Here is a 17,492-nt window from a genome sequence, read left to right on the forward strand (position 1 = left end):
TAAACAAGAAAATGCACTGGGGTGTGGGAGAAAAGATTAAAGCTTCTACTTACATTTATTTATTTATTTTTAATTAATTAATTAATTTATTTTTATATGTGGCTGCATTGGGTCTTTGTTGCTGTGTGTGGGCTTTCACTGGTTGTGGCGAGCGGGGGCTACTCTTCGTTGCGGTGCATAGGCTTCTCATTGCAGTGGCTTCTCTTGTTGAGGAGCACGGGCTCCAGGCACGTGGGCTTCAGTAGTTGTGGCTCGTGGGCTCTACAGCGCAGGCTCAGTAGTTGTGGTGCACAGGCTTAGTTGCTCTGTGGCATGTGGGATCTTCCCGGACCAGAGCTCGAACCCATGTCCCCCACATTGGCAGGCGAATTCTTAACCACTGCGCCACCAGGAAAGCCCTCCCAGAGTCTTTAGAGTACTCTTGTGCATGATGAAACTCCAGGCATATGTAGCATTTCGCAAACCCACTTGACAAAGAAACTTTCTATTTGTGAAGCATCTCTCTGGGGATGAGCATTCTGTGGAACACCATCAAAGAAATACTTGAGCGCTGGCAATAGCTGAGTTAGACGTAACTTAAGAGATTCCTCATCTACTGTAAAAGATTTACCAGCTCTAAAAGGTAGTAGAGTCCTTCTGGCTTGTGCATGTCTTTCTGCCCTCCCACGCCCAACTTCTCAACTTTTATAACTGTTTCCAGCTGACAAACTGTACGTGGCACTTAAATGAGTGATGATTTTCTCATCTAATCATAGGATTTCAACCCTGGTAGCCAAAAATGTTACCTCTTTCCTGTAGTAGCTGTTCTTTTTTCTTTTCTTTTTTTTTTTTTTGATGTGGATGCTTTTTAAAGTCTTTATTGAATTTGTTACAATATTGCTTCTGTTTTATGTTTTTTGGTTTTTTAGCTGCGAGGCATGTGGGATCGAACCCACACCCCCTGCATTGGAAGGCGAAGTTTTAACTACTGGACCGCCAGGGAGGTCCCCCTGTAGTAGCTGTTCTTAATTTGTTTCAGAATCGCCCTGTTAAAGAAGTATTTGAGTACCTATGATATGACAGGCACTAAATCTGCAAGAAATAGACAAGTGTTCTGTTGAGTTGGAGGAGAGCCAGAGGACCTACATAGGTAAGGAGAAATTTAGTAGAGAAGAGCCAGCACGGCCCCTTGCCTTACAGAAGACATGGGGGTTAAACAACCAGCCAGTGGGCCACTAGGTGCTGGACTTGACTCTCTTCTCATTGCTCTCTGCATATTTCTTCAGGGTGATCTTTCTTATTCCATAGCCTCAGCTACTTTCTGGTTGGGGATGTTTCCCACACCTGGTTACATCTATCTCAGATTGGATATGTTCCCCTTAGACCTATCTACCTAGATCTTGGCCAAGCATTTAATTCTGACATGCCTGCAGCAGAATTCATCCTTCTTATTCCAGAACTGGTCTTTTCCTGTGCATCCAATCTTAGAAAATGTAGCTACTATAAGTGTAGTTACTCAAGACCGCTGATCCCAATTCCTACACCACTTACTCCCCAACTTCCCCTGCACACACCATCAGTCATCAAGGCTTTTTCATTTGTCATCAACACTCCCGTCTCTACTAATACTGCTTTCATTGAGGCCTTTACGTCTTCTTTCTGGACTCCCTAATAACAGCCCCCTCAAATCCATCATTCTCATGACCAAATGTATTAATTCTTAAATGTTAAATGTAAATGTTGTTTTTTATGTCTTGTGTGTGGGGTGCCCAAGAACATCCTCAGTTTGATAATTCACTAAAAGGGCTCACAGAATTCGGAATAGCTGTTATACTGATGGTTACGGTTTATTATTGTTAAAGGATACAGATTAAAATCGGCAAAGGAAAAAGTCATATAAGGCAGAGTCTAGGATATACCAGGCACAAGCTTCCAACTATCTTTTCCCAGTGGAGGAGCACAGACAGCAGTTAATTTTCCCAGCCTTTTCACAACATGTGTGAAGTGTTGCTGACCAGGGAAGCTCACCCAAGTCCTGGTGTCCAGGGTTCTTATTGGGGGTCAGTTATGTAGGCATGTAGGCACAGTCTCCAGCCCTCCCCACCAAGGTCAAACTGATGTAGTGTAGCCTAAAGCCCCTAAGTATACAAAAATAGGTACTCACCATAAATCACATTATTAGTGTAAGCTATATAGTGTGGTCCAAAGCCCAGGTATACAAAATACTCTTCTCAGGTGGCATATTCCAAGCTCAGAAGTTCTCTCCAAAGAGTGGTCAAGGACCAGTCCTAAAGACCTTTGGAATATATAGAGTTTGGACAGCCCAGGCCGACTGTACTTTTCAACTTAAAACTCATGAAGAGGGGTTTCCCTGGTGGTGCAGTGGTTGGGAGTCCGCCTGTCGATGCAGGGGACATGGGTTCGTGCCCCGGTCCGGGAAGATTCCACATGCCGCGGAGCGCCTGGGCCCGTGAGCCATGGCTGCTGAGCCTGCGTGTCCGGAGCCTGTGCTCCGCAACGGGAGAGGCCACAACAGTGAGAGGCCCACGTACCGCAAAAAAAAAAAAAAAAAACTCATGAAGATTTGTTCTGGTTTCAGGATCAAACCCCCAATCATGAACTTGTTATAAAGTTCCATATTATCTGGGCCCTGCCTACCTCTCCAGCTTGTTACTTTCTGGCCTCTCCCCTCTTTACAGAACCCAGTTTCCACCATAGCCATACTAAGTTACATGTCATTACTCATATATGATCCTGCATCACTCCATGCTGCCTTGAATATTTTATATATTATATCCAGCTAGAATATTTTTCCCACTTCTGCCTAAAATATGCCATTTGTGTCTTAGGACTAACCCACATATTGCTAGGACCCATTCCTGTTTATTCTCTGTCATCTCTCCATCCATTCTCACATTGTCACCTGTGTCCACCTCTACAGTCTCACCAATAAAGCTTTATTGCACAGATTTAATTAAATAGCTGTTGTTTGAAGGCAAGGCTTCATATAGCTGACATGTCTGCATCTCAGTGTCCAGGTGTTTTTGCAAATTTTGAAGCCCTGTCCTCAGATCCCTAATCTGATATGCTTTCTACAACTCTAGACCACATTATGAAGTTGTCCTAAACTTTAAAAGCATTGTTAAAAGCATCTATTTAAAAACATTGTTAAAAGTGTGTAAAGGGGGGCTTCCCTGGTGGCGCAGTGGTTGTGAGTCCGCCTGCCGATGCAGGGGACACGGGTTCGTGCCCCGGTCCGGGAGGATCCCACGTGCCGCAGAGCGGCTGGGCGCGTGACCCATGGCCGCTGGGCCTGCGCATCCGGAGCCTGTGCTCCGCAGCGGGAGAGGCCACAACAGTGAGAGGCCTGCGTACCGCAAAAAAAAAAAAAAAAAAGAAAAAAAAAAGTGTGTAAAGGGCATCTGCAAATTTCTTGGACAAGCACAATTATTTTGTAGAACTTGATGAAATAAGCTTCTCGTTAGGTTGCAAGTTTATCAAAGGGTCTGTTTAGGGCATTTCTCTGTACTGAGATTTTATTGGGAAAAAAGGTGAAATGCATAAATGCAAGCGTCCAATGACAAATTTTAAAGGATAACTAGGGTCTAGAAGTCTTGGAGAAGAGAGCACATGAGTGTTCCGATCATCTCCTTGGGGGAACTGAAATAAATGAGAAAAGAAAGTATGTAGCACATACTACAGAGGGGGTGTCTACCAGAGACAGCCTAGAGTTTCCACTTCTGCACCTTTCCACTGAACCACAGGGGCTGAAGACCTGTAACTTGGGGGTCAGAAATCAAATCTCAAAAGTTCTAGGCTTGATACCGAAAAGATTAGCCCTCTGAGTTGTTTCCATTCTCGTACTTGCATGTACTTTGGCTTTAGAGTAAGTCCACCTGAAAGTTGTCAGATGAGGCCTCCAACTCCTTCCCTGGCACCCGTGCCTCAGGGAAGAATCTGACTTGTTCAGAAAAATGGTAGATAAGGACAGATTTCACCTCTCCACTCAGCTGGCTGCAAATTCTGGCTCTACGGGAGACAGGCCTGAAACAAGTTAATAGACATTAGCTGTTATGCCAGGCACTCTCCTAGGCCTGCTAATTTAATGCTCTCAAATGCCAAATGAGGCGGATATTGTTACTAGTGAAGAAACTGAGGTTACAGAGGTAACTTGCCCAAGGGGATGGAGTTCCTCTGTTCTGTCAAATCCCCATGGCCTGGTGTGTAAATACGGCCCCAAGAAGCCTTTTCCTTGCACTGAATTTACTAAATAACCATGCTATCTCGGCTGCCTACCTGATTGTTTAACAACAAATACCTGCTAACACTGAAACCTTAGGACACGTTTGTATTTAGAGAAAGTTCAAACCAACAGGGTCCTACTGTTTAGCACAGGGAACTATACTCAATATCTTCTAATAATCTATAATGGAAAAGAATCTGAAAATGAATATATATATGTATATGTATACACATATATGGATATACCATAAAGAAAATATATATATATATAAGTGAATCACTTTGTTGTACACGTAAAACTAAAACACCATTGTAAATCAACTATACTTCAATAAAAATTAAAAATAAAAAAAGTTTTAAATCAAAAAATAAAGTTCAGAATGGCAAATCCTATAGACATTTCACCCACATGAAGTAATTACAGATCACTATCCAGATATACAATGATTGCGGCTCAAACTGTTGGTTTTTAAGTTCATATGGACTTTACTTTCTCTTGATCATATGTTTGTTTTTATGAAGTAGAAAAGTTCACTAGGATTTACTCAGTAACAGATTACTTCCTGAAGTTGTCTAAAGCCATACAGAATTCAAGCTGGGCATTCTCTTCTCTTGAGCATCTTTCATGGGAGATAATCAAGATGATCCTAGAACACTATCTTCTTTATCGATATCCAGAAAACTAGATAGAGTAGAACTCTAGTCTGATCAGTCATGCTCCTTATGGGTACAAATAAACTTCATATTGAAAACAATGTCCTTCTGAAATGAGTTCTTCAGTCAACCTTTCAATGGTAATTCTTCCAATTCTTTTTCTCATCTTTCTGCCACCAGCAAAAATCCGCTGTGGCTGGGATCCCACGTGCTCCTATTTTAAACACCTTGTCACAGGAGATGAAGCATGAAAGGAGTTTCTTGATTTTGTACCGCCAATTCATCATTCACTTTATGTTAGGATATTTGCTGTTATCGATTGGAATGGCTCTGTCAGCTAAAGACTGGATAAGTTTTATCCTTAGACTGCTCCTTCTCTGGGTTCCGATGCAGGAACATATGAATATGTTATGAATATAACAATTATGAATATGTCAACAATATGAACAACATGAATATGTCAACATATGAATATTATAGCACAACAAGAAGGTGAGTCAAAGGCAAGCAAAGCATTATGGTGTCTACCTGCAGAAGGAACCTCCACCTTCATCTGGGATGCAAGAGCCAGAATAAGCCTATTATCCATTTTTGTGTGCAGAGCCAGGCCTCAAATGTATCTCCATTTTATTTATTCTTCTTAAACCTGAAAAAAATTTTAGTTTTTAAGATATAGCAACAAAGACCTTGCTTCTATTCAGTTCATTTCCATTTTCAGAAAAGCTTTTCTGAGATTGTGTTTGGGGCAGAGGGAAAGATTCTTCTTAATTATTCAAAGTTCTCTCCACATGTTAGTGATACAATAAATAACCAACAGAAGAGGTGGGTTTAGGGAGAAATTCTTCAGAGCCAGTTTACTAAACCTTTCCTAAATCCAACAATCAGTGTTCTCTAGAATAAATAGGGCAAAATTCCTATTCCATTTAACATCAACCAAGTCATCAATTAGAAGTTAAAGATGACCCAATTTTAATAGCTTTTGCTACTTACAGAGCACAAGTTAGGTGGGACCAAGAAAACATCAACAAAATCAGTACCATAATCCCTGTTCGTTAAACAGAAATGACGTGGGTAGGATGAATATGTCTTTTGTCCTTTCTCAGGATTCTGATATTGCCTGATGATAACAGAAATGTGGGCTGAAGCCTAAGCTCTTTGCCTCTTTCTCCCACAGGATATTTTTCCTTCTCTCACAGCCACCCACTATGAAAAGGAAAGCAACTGGGCCAGGACTTTCAGGGCTGGATAGACATGTTTCGATTCCTCTACAGCAGTGGTAATCCACTGGGACAGTTTTGCTTCCTAGGAAACACTTGGCTATGTCTAGAGTCATTTTTGGTTGTCACAACAACCTGGGGGTGGAGAGGAAGGTCCTACTGGCGTCTACCCACAATTAGAGCCCAGAGGTGCTTGCAAAATGTCCTACTGTATAAAAGACAGCCTTCCCACAACAAAGAGTTACCCAGGATAGTCTGTAGTAGTCTGCTTGGACTGCCATAACAAAACACCGGAGACTGAGTGGCTTAAACAACAGAAACTTTCGCAGTTTTGGAGGCTAGAAATCTCATACTGAGATGCTGGCAGACTTGGTTTCTGGTGAGGATTCTCTTCCTGGCTTGTAGGTGGCCACCTTCTGGTTGTGTCCTCAAATGGACTCCTCTCTGTGCACGTGGAGGGAGAAATCTTTGGTGTCCCTTCCCCTTCTTATAAGGACATCAGCCCTGTTGGCTTAAGGCTTCACCCTTATTACCTTAATCTTTATGACCTCCTTATGGGCCTTCTCTCCAAAGAAAGTCACACTAGGGCTTGAACATATGAATGTTGGCAGGACATAATTCAGTCCATAACAAGGAGCAAATGTCAACAGTGCCAAGAAGAAAGCTAGGATAGCCAAAAGGGAGAAACAGCCCAAATATTCATCAGTGGATGAATGAATAAACAAAATGTATATCTATACAATGGAATATTTTTAGCCTTAAAAAGGAATGAAGGGACGTCCCTGGTGGCACAGTGGTTAAGAGTCCGCCTGCCAGTGCAGGCGACACGGGTTTGAGCCCTGGTCCAGGAAGATCCCACATGCTGCGGAGCAACTAAGCCCGTGCGCCACAACTACTGAAGCCGACGCACCCTAGAGCCCACCTGCCACAACTACTGAGCCCATGCACCGCAACTACTGAAGCCCACGTGCTCTAGGGCCCTCACGCTGCAACTACTAAAGCTTGTGCACCTAGAGCCCATACTCCACAACAAGAGAAGCCACCGACCGCAATGTGAAGCCCGCGCACCGCAATGAAGAGTAGCCCCTGCTCACCACAACTAGAGAAAGCCTGCGCGCAGCAATGAAGACCCAACACAGCCAAAAAATTTTTTTAAATAAATAAATAAGATAAAAATAAAATTTTAAAAAAGAAAGAAATTCTGACACATGCTAGAAAATCTACAGACCTTGAACAACATGGATGCTAACTGAAAAAAAAAACAGACACAAAAGGACAAATATTGTAGGATTCCTCTTAAATGAAAGGTACCTAGAATAGTCAAAGTCATAGAGACAGAAAGTAGAATAGTGATTACCAGGTGCTGATGGGGAGGGGATGATGAAGAGTTACCATTGAATAGGTATAGACTTTCAGTTTGGGAAGATAAAGTTCTGGAGACGGATAATGGTGATGGTTGCACAGCAGTGTGAACATACTTAATGCCACTGAATTGTAGACGTAAAGGTAGTTAAAATGGGGTAGGTGATGTTGGCATCAGAGTGGCATAGACATTCCTCATTTTTGTCCCTTACCCTAACCAACAGCAAAAATTTGGCATCCATCCATGGACAAAGGTGCCACTGAGGGAGCTGTGGGATCCAGCACCATAGGCCAAGGGATGCAGGAGGAGTCTTGCCAACCTCTGCTCAAGTAATAGGCAGACAGACCTTGGTCCCAGCTATAGACCCTACAGTGGCCCATGAACTGGCTCCAGATTCTCTCTGCTGTGGTCTGGGAGTCCCTAGAATCAACCAGGGGTGAGAGAGCCTTTGTTGAAGTCCAGCTTTCCAGATGAAAAGTTCTAGGACATGAAAGGAGCAAAAAAATACAGGTCTGGACCAATGGAGAGAGTAAGAGGAACCGCTTGACTCTACCCACATCATTCCTCCCCCAAGGCAGCCCAACCTGGTGCCAAGAGAGGTTTCCTCGGCCCACAGGGGAAAGGGAAAGCATATGAGTGAGTGCCTAGCCTTCCCAGTTGTGCAGGATGCAGCCCAAGGGGCTCATTCCTCTCTTGCCCTATCCACAGTACAGAATCCTGAACTACATGACTGGAGCATGGGAAGAGGCCGGGAGAGTGGAGATAGGATTCTGAGGGCTTTAAAGGGATGCAAATCCTACTAGCTGCAAAGGGACTCCATCGGGAAGCCCACCCATACGTCGTCGCTGGGAATGTCTCACTTGCGAAGTGGTCCATGGTCACCCTCAGTGCCCCAGGTGCCTCACCCACACCACACCACCCCTTTGGGGCCAGGTCCCTGTGTGTGCTCCTGACAGCAGCAGCGGGAACAAACTTTGATGCATTGCTAAAAGAAAGCCAGCCTGAATCTGTGGGCTGGGGACAGACCACAGGCTTGGTGGTGCTAAAGCTTTAGCACCTTCTTTGGGAAAACGAAAGAGAAGCGGTCAGAACTTTGCAGCATCCAGAGAAGGCATAGAAGCTTAAGAATTCTGCCACAAGAGGGAGCAAGAAGCATGGAGCATGTGTACCCATATAAGGTCTGAGAAAGTCTCAGAATCTCTAGCCTGGCCAATAGAAGGTATCTCTCTTCAGAAGGCAGTTAGTAAAGACTGGAGAAGATGACTGCTACTTCAAATGTGAAGATAGCAAAGCAAAACTCCAAGGAACATAAAAGATCAAGGTAACATCACACCACCAGAGGATCAAAATAATCTTCCAGTATCAAGACCCAAAGACACAGAGATCTTCAATTCATCCAATAAAGAATTCACATAGCTGTTTTAAAGAAACTCAATGAGCTTCAAGGAAACACAGAAGGACAATTCAATGAAATCTGGAAAGCAATATACAAATAAAACGAGAGGTTTAACAAAGAGAGAGAAATCATAAAAAAGAACCAAACAGAAGTTCTGGAGCTGAAGCACACAATGAACGAAATGAAAAATGCAATAAAGGGACTTCCTTGGTGGCACAGTTGTTAAGAATCTCCCTGTGGGGAGGGCAGGGGGGAATGAATTGGGAGATTGGGCTTGACATATATACACTAATATGTATAAAATAGATAACTAATAAGAACTGCTGTATAGCACAGGGAACTCCACTTCGCTGTACAATAGAAACTAACACAACATTGTGAAACAACTATACCCCAATTAAAAAAAAAAGAAAAGAATCCACCTACCAATGCAGGGGACACGGGTTCGATCCCTGGTCCGGGAAGATCCCACATGCCTTGGAGCAACTAAGCCCATGCGCCACAACTACTGAGACTGTGTTCTAGAGCCCACGAGCCACAAATACTGAGCCCATGTGCCACAACTACTGAAGTCTATGCACCTAGAGCCCATGCTCCACACCAAGAGAAGCCATCACAATGAGAAGCCTGAGCATCACATCAAAGAGTAGCTCCCGTTCGCCGCAACTAGAGAAAGCCCATGTGCAGCAACAAAGACCCAACACAGACAAAAAAAAAAAAAAAAATTATTCACAAAATGCAATAGAGAGCAACAGCAGATGGATCACACAGAAGAATCTGTGAGATAGAAGAGAGGAATTTAGAGATTATCCAGTTCAAGGAGATCAAAGAGAAAAGAATGAAGAAAGCCTATGTGGTCTATGGGTTACATCAAAAAAAAGAGAGAGAGAGAAACATTTTTCAAATTACTGGAGTTCCAGAAGGAAAAGTGAGGGAGAAGGAGGCAGAAAGCTTATTTGAAGAAATAATGTCTGAGAACTACAATAATTTGTTAATGAATACACAAAATAAAAAGACGTAAATTGTGACATCAAAAAGATAAAAGGGGAAAGTAGAGAGGTAGAGTTTTTGTCTGTCATTTAAGTTAAATTGTTATCAGTGTAAAAGAGATGGTTATACCTATAGGATGTTATATGTAAGCCTCATGGTAAACACAAAGCAAAAACCTACAGTAGATTCACAAAAGATAAAGAGAAGGGAATCAAAGCATACCACTATAGAAAATAATCAATTCAAAAAGGAATGCAGCAAGAAAGGGAGAAAGGAAAAAGGGAACTACCAAATGTCCAGAAAACAATTAACAAAATGGCAATAGTAAGTCCAGAGCTATCATTAATTATGTTAAATATAAATGGACTAAATTCTCCAATCAAAAGACACAGAGTGGATGAATGGATTGAAAAACAGCACAACTACATGCTGCCTACAAGAGGTTCACTTCAGCTTTGAGGACACACAAAGGATCAAAGTGAAGGGATGGAAAAAGACATTCCATGCAAGTGGAAACTAAAAGAAAGCAGGGATAGCTACACTTAAATCAGACAAAATAGACTTTAAGCCAAAAATGGTAACAAGAGACAAAGAAGTTCACTATATAATGATAAATGGGTACATAAGAGTAAAAAGTTAAATTCCTCCCTAACAATCCCATTTCCCGTAGTGGATACCTCTAACAACCATTTGCACATTCTTTAAAATTTTTTTTTTCTTCACAAGATTTCTTTTTACTCATAATGTAAAAGTTTCCTGATTAATTACTTAATAATTTACCCCAAAGTCCAACTTCTAATCCTATTGGAAATGCACCCAGCCTCTGGTACTAGCTACAGATTTGAGGACTTCATAGGATGAACTTGGGAGTGAGGGACCTCAAATCTGAAAGCTACCAAGGCCTTGATAACGCTTTCAGAGGCCTGGTTATTAGCCCACAAGACACACTCCTTCTTCCCAAGTGCTCTCCAGGGTTCTATATGCCCAATAAACAAGTAAAATAATAAATACATATTTGACTCCACTATCTGCATCATCCCATGTCCAATCAACTACCAAGTCCTATTATTTCTTCCTTCATTCAAAAATACTTCTTAAGAGATTATATGCCAAGTTCTATGCTAGGCTGTGGGGATACCAAGATGAATAAGACTTAGTTCCTGCTCTCATGAAGCATGTAGCTTGGAATGCAGGGAAAGACAAGTAATCAAATAAGTAAAATAGATTCAACTTTTAAATCTCGATGGTCGTTCATTCCACTCTTCTAAACTATCAGTTGACCTCTGAGGAATGTTTAAATCAAGAATTTTCAATTTTGGTTGCATGTTAGATTCACCTAGGAAGATTATTTTTTAATATGCTGATGCTGGGACCCTACCCAAGAGTAATTAAATAGAATCTCTGGGGCTGGGGCCCAGGCATCAGCATTTGTTAAAAATTCTCCAAGTGATTCTAACATGTAGGCAGAGTTAAGACATCCAGCATACATTTGCAGCAACATGGATGGACCAAGAGATTATCGTACTAAATGAAGTAGGTCAGAAAGAGAAAGACAAATACCATATATCACTTACACATGGAATCTAAAATATGACACAAATGAACTTATCTATGAAACAGAAACAGTCTCACAGACATAGAGAACAATTGTGGTTGTCAACGGAGGGGGGAGTGGAGGAAGGATGGATTGGGAGTTGGGATTAGCAGATGCAAACTATTATATATAGAATGGATAAACAACAAGATCCTACTGTATAGCACAGGGAACTATATCCAATATCCTGTGATAAACCATAATGGAAAAGAATGTAAAAAAGAATATATATATATTTTTTAATTTTTTTAACATCTTTATTGGGGTGTAATTGCTTTACAATGGTGTGTTAGTTTCTGCTTTATAACAAAGTGAATCAGTTATACATATACATATGTTCCCATATCTCTTCCCTCTTGCATCTTCCTCCCTCCCACCCTCCCTATCCCACCCCTCCAGGCGGTCACAAAGCACCGAGCTGATATCCCTGTGCTAAGAATATATATATTCTTATGGAAAAACCTGAACGAACTTTTTTTTTTTTTTTTTTTTTTTCTGTACGCGGGCCTCTCACTCTTGTGGCCTCTCCCACTGCGGAGCACAGGCTCTGGACGCACAAGCTCAGTGGCCATGGCTCACGGGCCCAGCCGCTCCGCGGCATGTGGGATCTTCCCGGACCCGGGCACGAACCTGTGTCCCCTGCATCAGCAGGCGGACTCTCAACCACTGCGCCACCAGGGAAGCCCTGAACGAACTTTTTGGCTAACCCTGTATATATATATGAATCACTTTGCTGTACAGCAGAAATTAACACAACATTGTAAATCAACTATACTGCAATAAAAAAATTGCGGCTTAAAGTATGTCACATCATTTGTCATGGTATATTAACAGTATGTAAAACCAAAGACAGACCAACAGCTCCCAGCTAAAAGGCGTTATCAGTGTAAAAGAAATCTATTATTTCTGAAATTTAAACCCAGTTAGTATCATGTTGGTTACTGGACAAGTAATTGCTCATGTTTCCTCTGGTTAATGAATTCCTTCTTAGCCAATAAATGAATAATTAAGTTCATTAAGTTACTGACTTAAGAAAAAATACTAATCTGAGGTGTGAAAACATCTTCCTCTGAGAAACTATATTCTTATAATGACCCAATCAAGACCCTACCTCATATCAAAGAGCAGCCACACTTGCTGGTTGTGCTGAAAGGCTTTGATCTGTGTTCCTGTATAAGAACTACTTTTTACTATCAGGTAAGTAAAGCAAACATTCCTTTCATAAAAAGAATAACTTTTAAAAAATTATTTACTCAGAAACATCCTGTGGTTTGGGAATTCCCTGGTTGTCCAGTGGTTAGGACTCGGCGCTTTCACTGTTGGGGCCGGTTTGATACCTGGTGGGGGAACTAAGATCCCACAAGCCCTGAGGTGCAGCCAAAAAAAAAAAAAAAAAGTTAAAGACAATTACTGGCTCATGAAAAATTGTAAAAAAAGACAATCTCCATTGAAAATGAGATATACTAATAAGTATATTTTAATAGTATTATTGATGTTTGCTTCCATTAAGACCAGGAATATAAAATTGTAATAAATTCTGGTTTTGGTATAAATACTTAAAATACTGTTGTGAAGTTTTTTTTTTTAAATAGAATGTAATAACTGAGCACGACTTTTTAATATTAATATTTATTTGGTTGCACTGGGTCTTAGCTGAGGCATGCAGGCTCCTCAATTGTGGCATACAGACCCTTAGTTGCAGCATGCACGTGGGATCTAGTTCCCTGACCAGGGAGTGAAACTGTGCCCCTTGCAGTGGGAGCCTGGAGTCTTAACCACTGCACCATCAGAGAAGTCCCAATATTGTGAGTTTTGTGGGGGGTTTTAAAGTAATTTTTATTTAATTAATTAATTTATTTATGTCTCTGTTGGGTCTTCCTTGTTGCTTGTGGGCTTTCTCTCTAGTTGCAGCGAGCAGGGACTACTCTTCCTTGCGGTGCGCAGGCTTCTCATTGGGGTGGCATCTCTTGCTGCAGAGCACAGGCTCTAGGCGCCAGGGCTTCAGTAGTTGTGGCTCACAGGCTCTAGAGTGCAGGCTCAGTAGCTGTGGTGCAGGGGTTTAGTTGCTCCGCAGCATGTGAGATCTTCCTGGACCAGGGCTCGAACCCGTGTCCCCTGCATTGGAAGGCGGATTTTTAACCACTGCGTCACCAGGGAAGTCCTCCAATGTTATGAGTTTTAATACACCAATTTTTCAATATTTTTTCAACTACTTTAACACTGTAAGGAAAATAGAATTCCCTGGCGGTCCAGTGGTTACGATTCCGTGCTTCCACTGCAGGGGGCACGGATTCGATCCCGCATGCCACAGGGAGCATCAAAAAAACTTTGTAAGGGGGCTTCCCTGGTGGCGCAGTGGTTGGGAGTCCGCCTGCCGATGCAGGGGACACAGGTTCGTGCCCGGGTCCGGGAAGATCCCACATGCCGCGGAGCGGCTGGTTCCGTGAGCCATGGCCGCTGGGCCTGCGCGTCCGGGGCCTGTGCTCCGCGGCGGGAGAGGCCACTGCAGTGAGAGGCCCGCATACAGCCAAAAACAAAAAACAACCAAAAAAACCAACTTTGTAAGGAAAACTAAAAGGGAAGAAACTGAAGACACGGGGATGGGTAGGGGAATTCACCTCTAGGCCAGCTATTAACCAGTAGAAGTATGTAATAGTTCAGTCACTAGGAGGCAAACAGGTAAGATCGGAATTAAGATATCTATCAACAGACCCTAATCTAGCCAATTCTTCACCAAAACAAAGAAAAGCCTTTAACTCTGAAGGTGGCAATACCTGAGACCAAGCTGTACTCCTAGCTGAGGAGGGGAAATTCCTAGAAGAGGGTTCTTGCCTTTTGCTCTCCTTCAGGATGTCGCCCTCGTTCTGGAAGGTGGGAGCGAGGGGAAAGGAATGTAGATACGTCCCCCCTCCCTACGGCGGGGACAACAGACGACGGTCAAGAGAGGTAAACTCTCTACTCTCCGAGGATCCCCGAGGGAACGAACACGCGAGGGTAGCACAGGGAGGGAGCACTGCGCATGCGGAGAAGCCGGCCCCGCGGGCGACGGGGCGTACCGCGCATGCGCCAGGATCTGGGGACGCGCCCGTTTTTTTTTCCTCAGAACAGGTGAGCGGCGGCTTCTCTTTCCCGCCCTCTCGCCCCGCCTCCTGCTTGGCTCGCCCCCAAGGCGTTGCCATGGGGACCAAGCGGCCACAGCTGGCCTGTGGCGGTGCCGCCTGCCTGGTCGCTTTTGCGGACCTGGTGGCGGCGACAGTGGGAGCTCATGGAGCTTTCGGTTAACGACGTCGACAGGACCAAGAAGCGGTGTGGTCTGGGCCGTTGCAAGCATTTCTTTTGGTTGGGCGTCGCCTTCGACACGGTGGGCGCGACCGTGATGTTCACCGGGGTCTTCGCTGATCTGCTCTTCTACGACCTGTTGCTTTACCTGGGTTCCATCATCATCTTCCTCAGCCTCCTCTGGTGGGTTTTCTGGTACAGCGGTAACATCGAACTGTCTTCTGAAGAACCCTTGAACAGGCCCTACCACCTGCCTTCCGCCACCACGCTGGAAGTCCTGAGCCAGACCATCAGCAACCGTTTCTCTTTCAACATGGGCAGCGTTTCCAACACCTTTATGCGGATGCGGCCGCGGCGGCGGCACCGCCAGAGGTTCCTGCAAGGGAGTGCTCTGGATATGACCGTCACGGGCCAGGTCGAAAACCAGCTAGACCAGGACAAAGACGGGATGGAAGGTGCCAAGGAGAGCGGCGACGCTCAGGACTTTGGCAGCGAGGATCTCCCCAAACCTGAAGCTGTCAAAAGTTTAAAGGGAGTTTGCTCCTTGGGCCCCAATGCGGGTCCCCTAGGCACTGACGCTAGTCTCCCAAGGTTTGTTAAAGGACCATGGACCCATCTGGTGCAGCCATTCACTCCATCTCCTCTGGACCAGCCTCTCACTCCAGCCATCCTGGCTTTTAAGAGCCTGCCCATAGTCCCCGAGGCCTCTGCTAGCCAGCCTCTGCCTATTCTGAACTCTGAGACCCAGCCTGTAGTTTCCTTGGCCTCTACGAGCCAGCCCCCTGCAGTTACTCTTGCCTCTGTGAGCCAGCCTGCTGCCCCCTTGGCCTCTGCTAGCCAGCCTCTACCTATTCTGACTTCTAAGAGCCAGCCTGTAGCTTCCTTGGCTTCTACTACTCAGCTTCCGGTCCTCTTTGCCTCTGAGAGCCTGCCTGCTGTCCCTTTGTCCTCTACAAGTCAGCCTCTGACCATCCTTACCTCTCAGAGCCACCTCCTGGTGCCTGTGGCTTCACAGAGCCACCCCCGGGTACCTGTGGCTTCACAGAGCCACCTCCTGGTGCCTGTGGCTTCACAGAGCCAGCTCCAGAATCTTGCTCAGGCCTGTCAAACTCAGCCACCACCTCTTCAGGCTTCCCAATCCCAGGGTCTGGCCACCCAGGTCTCTCTGCTCCAGCTGCTGCCCACCCAGTCTTTTCAGACCCAACCTGTGGACCTTCAGGCGGCCCAGGCTATCCAGGACTTTCAGGCCATGTATCACACCCAACAGACCTCCCAGAGCAGCTCTTTAGTCCAGAGGATTGGACCAAGCCAGTCTCCATCTGCCCAGGAGTTTCACAGAGAGCCAGTTGCTTTTGAGACCCCACCACCAGCGGGCCAGGAGCTAAGTCAGAACCCCCCTGACACTGCATCCCTGCTCCCTGAGTCCCCAGCTGCTCAAGCCCAGCAGTCAGTGCCCCCCGGCAGGGCGCCCACCCCCATCCCGGAGAGGAGGAGTCGCTCTCTCTAGCACAGAACCAGACCCCAGCCCTCCGAGTGGCCCTAAGGCCTCCACCAAGTAAGTGACTTTGGAGGAATACCTGCAGTATTCCTTAACTGTTGCCGGGTCCATGTTCTGGTGGTTTCCTCAACCCCCTCTCTTCAAAAACATTAAGTTACTGGAGGTGAAGTGGCCTCTTCCTTCAGGGATTAGATCATTTGAACTTTGGTAGATTTTTGAAACCTAGTGCTCTGAGTGGATGAGTTACTGTTAAGGTTTTATGGCTCTCCCAGCCTGATGCTTTATTTCGACTTGGTGTGGAGAGGGTGTTAATTACCTTCCTTCAGGGCCTCTAAGGTGGGGGGACTCTGCAGTGTTTCTGAAACAAGATGATTTTAGGTGGTACAGGGACACAGCACAAATAGCAGTGAGCCTTCCAGTGGGAAAGTTATTCCCTTTTCAATTCTTTTTTCAATCTTTCTGATTATATCAAGGAGAATGCCCTTAGTTTGGGGTTAGTGATCTCTAACACCTCTGTAACACTTTGGTAGGCAACACCTGCACCCACCTAGAATTTAATACCATTTGTGTTAACAAAGTTATTTCAGTGGATAACTTCTATTCATGCCCAGTAATACTGGTTTCTCTATTTATTGATACAATAGTGATGGTTCTTTTTTGAAATCCACTTATTTAAGTAAAAAATACTTTACATGAGTCAATGTAAAGGTAAAAATTAATTGTAGAGTGAAACTTGGAAAGATTCTGAAATTTGGAAAACATTTGGTTATTTGTACTAAATCGTATGCACTTTCTATTAAATCCCAAGACCCTTTATTCTGACCTATTGGATGAATTTTGTGGTTAAAGTTATTGAGGAGAAGTTCACTTAACTCCCAAACCCTTGGCAATTGGAATGGTAGAAAAGATCATGTGAAGGTCAAAATTGGTGACCCTGCTTCTCAGGGGGTTAAGTGCTGAGTGTCAATATCCTGGTCTTTCTCTCTAATCCTGTTGATAAGTTATTTGGGGGGGCAGGGAGGAAGAGTATGGGGGGCAGAGCAATACTTTGAAATTATGTTAATGCTCCTTGTTTAAATGCTACCAACATATTCAAGAAGGTGTTTATCCTAATTTCATATTGGTTGGTTTCATTTCCAGCGTGAGATACAACTGAATATTAGGTGGAAGTCAAACTCTTTATTTCCTTATGATTTTCTCCAATTCGCCTTTAAGAGAATGTGTAACACTCTCTAGGTATATAAACACATATATATTCTATAGATAATCATAGGGGCAAA

The sequence above is a fragment of the Delphinus delphis genome, chromosome 15 (assembly GCF_949987515.2).
Source record: "Delphinus delphis chromosome 15, mDelDel1.2, whole genome shotgun sequence".
Classification (NCBI taxonomy): Eukaryota; Metazoa; Chordata; class Mammalia; order Artiodactyla; family Delphinidae; genus Delphinus; species Delphinus delphis.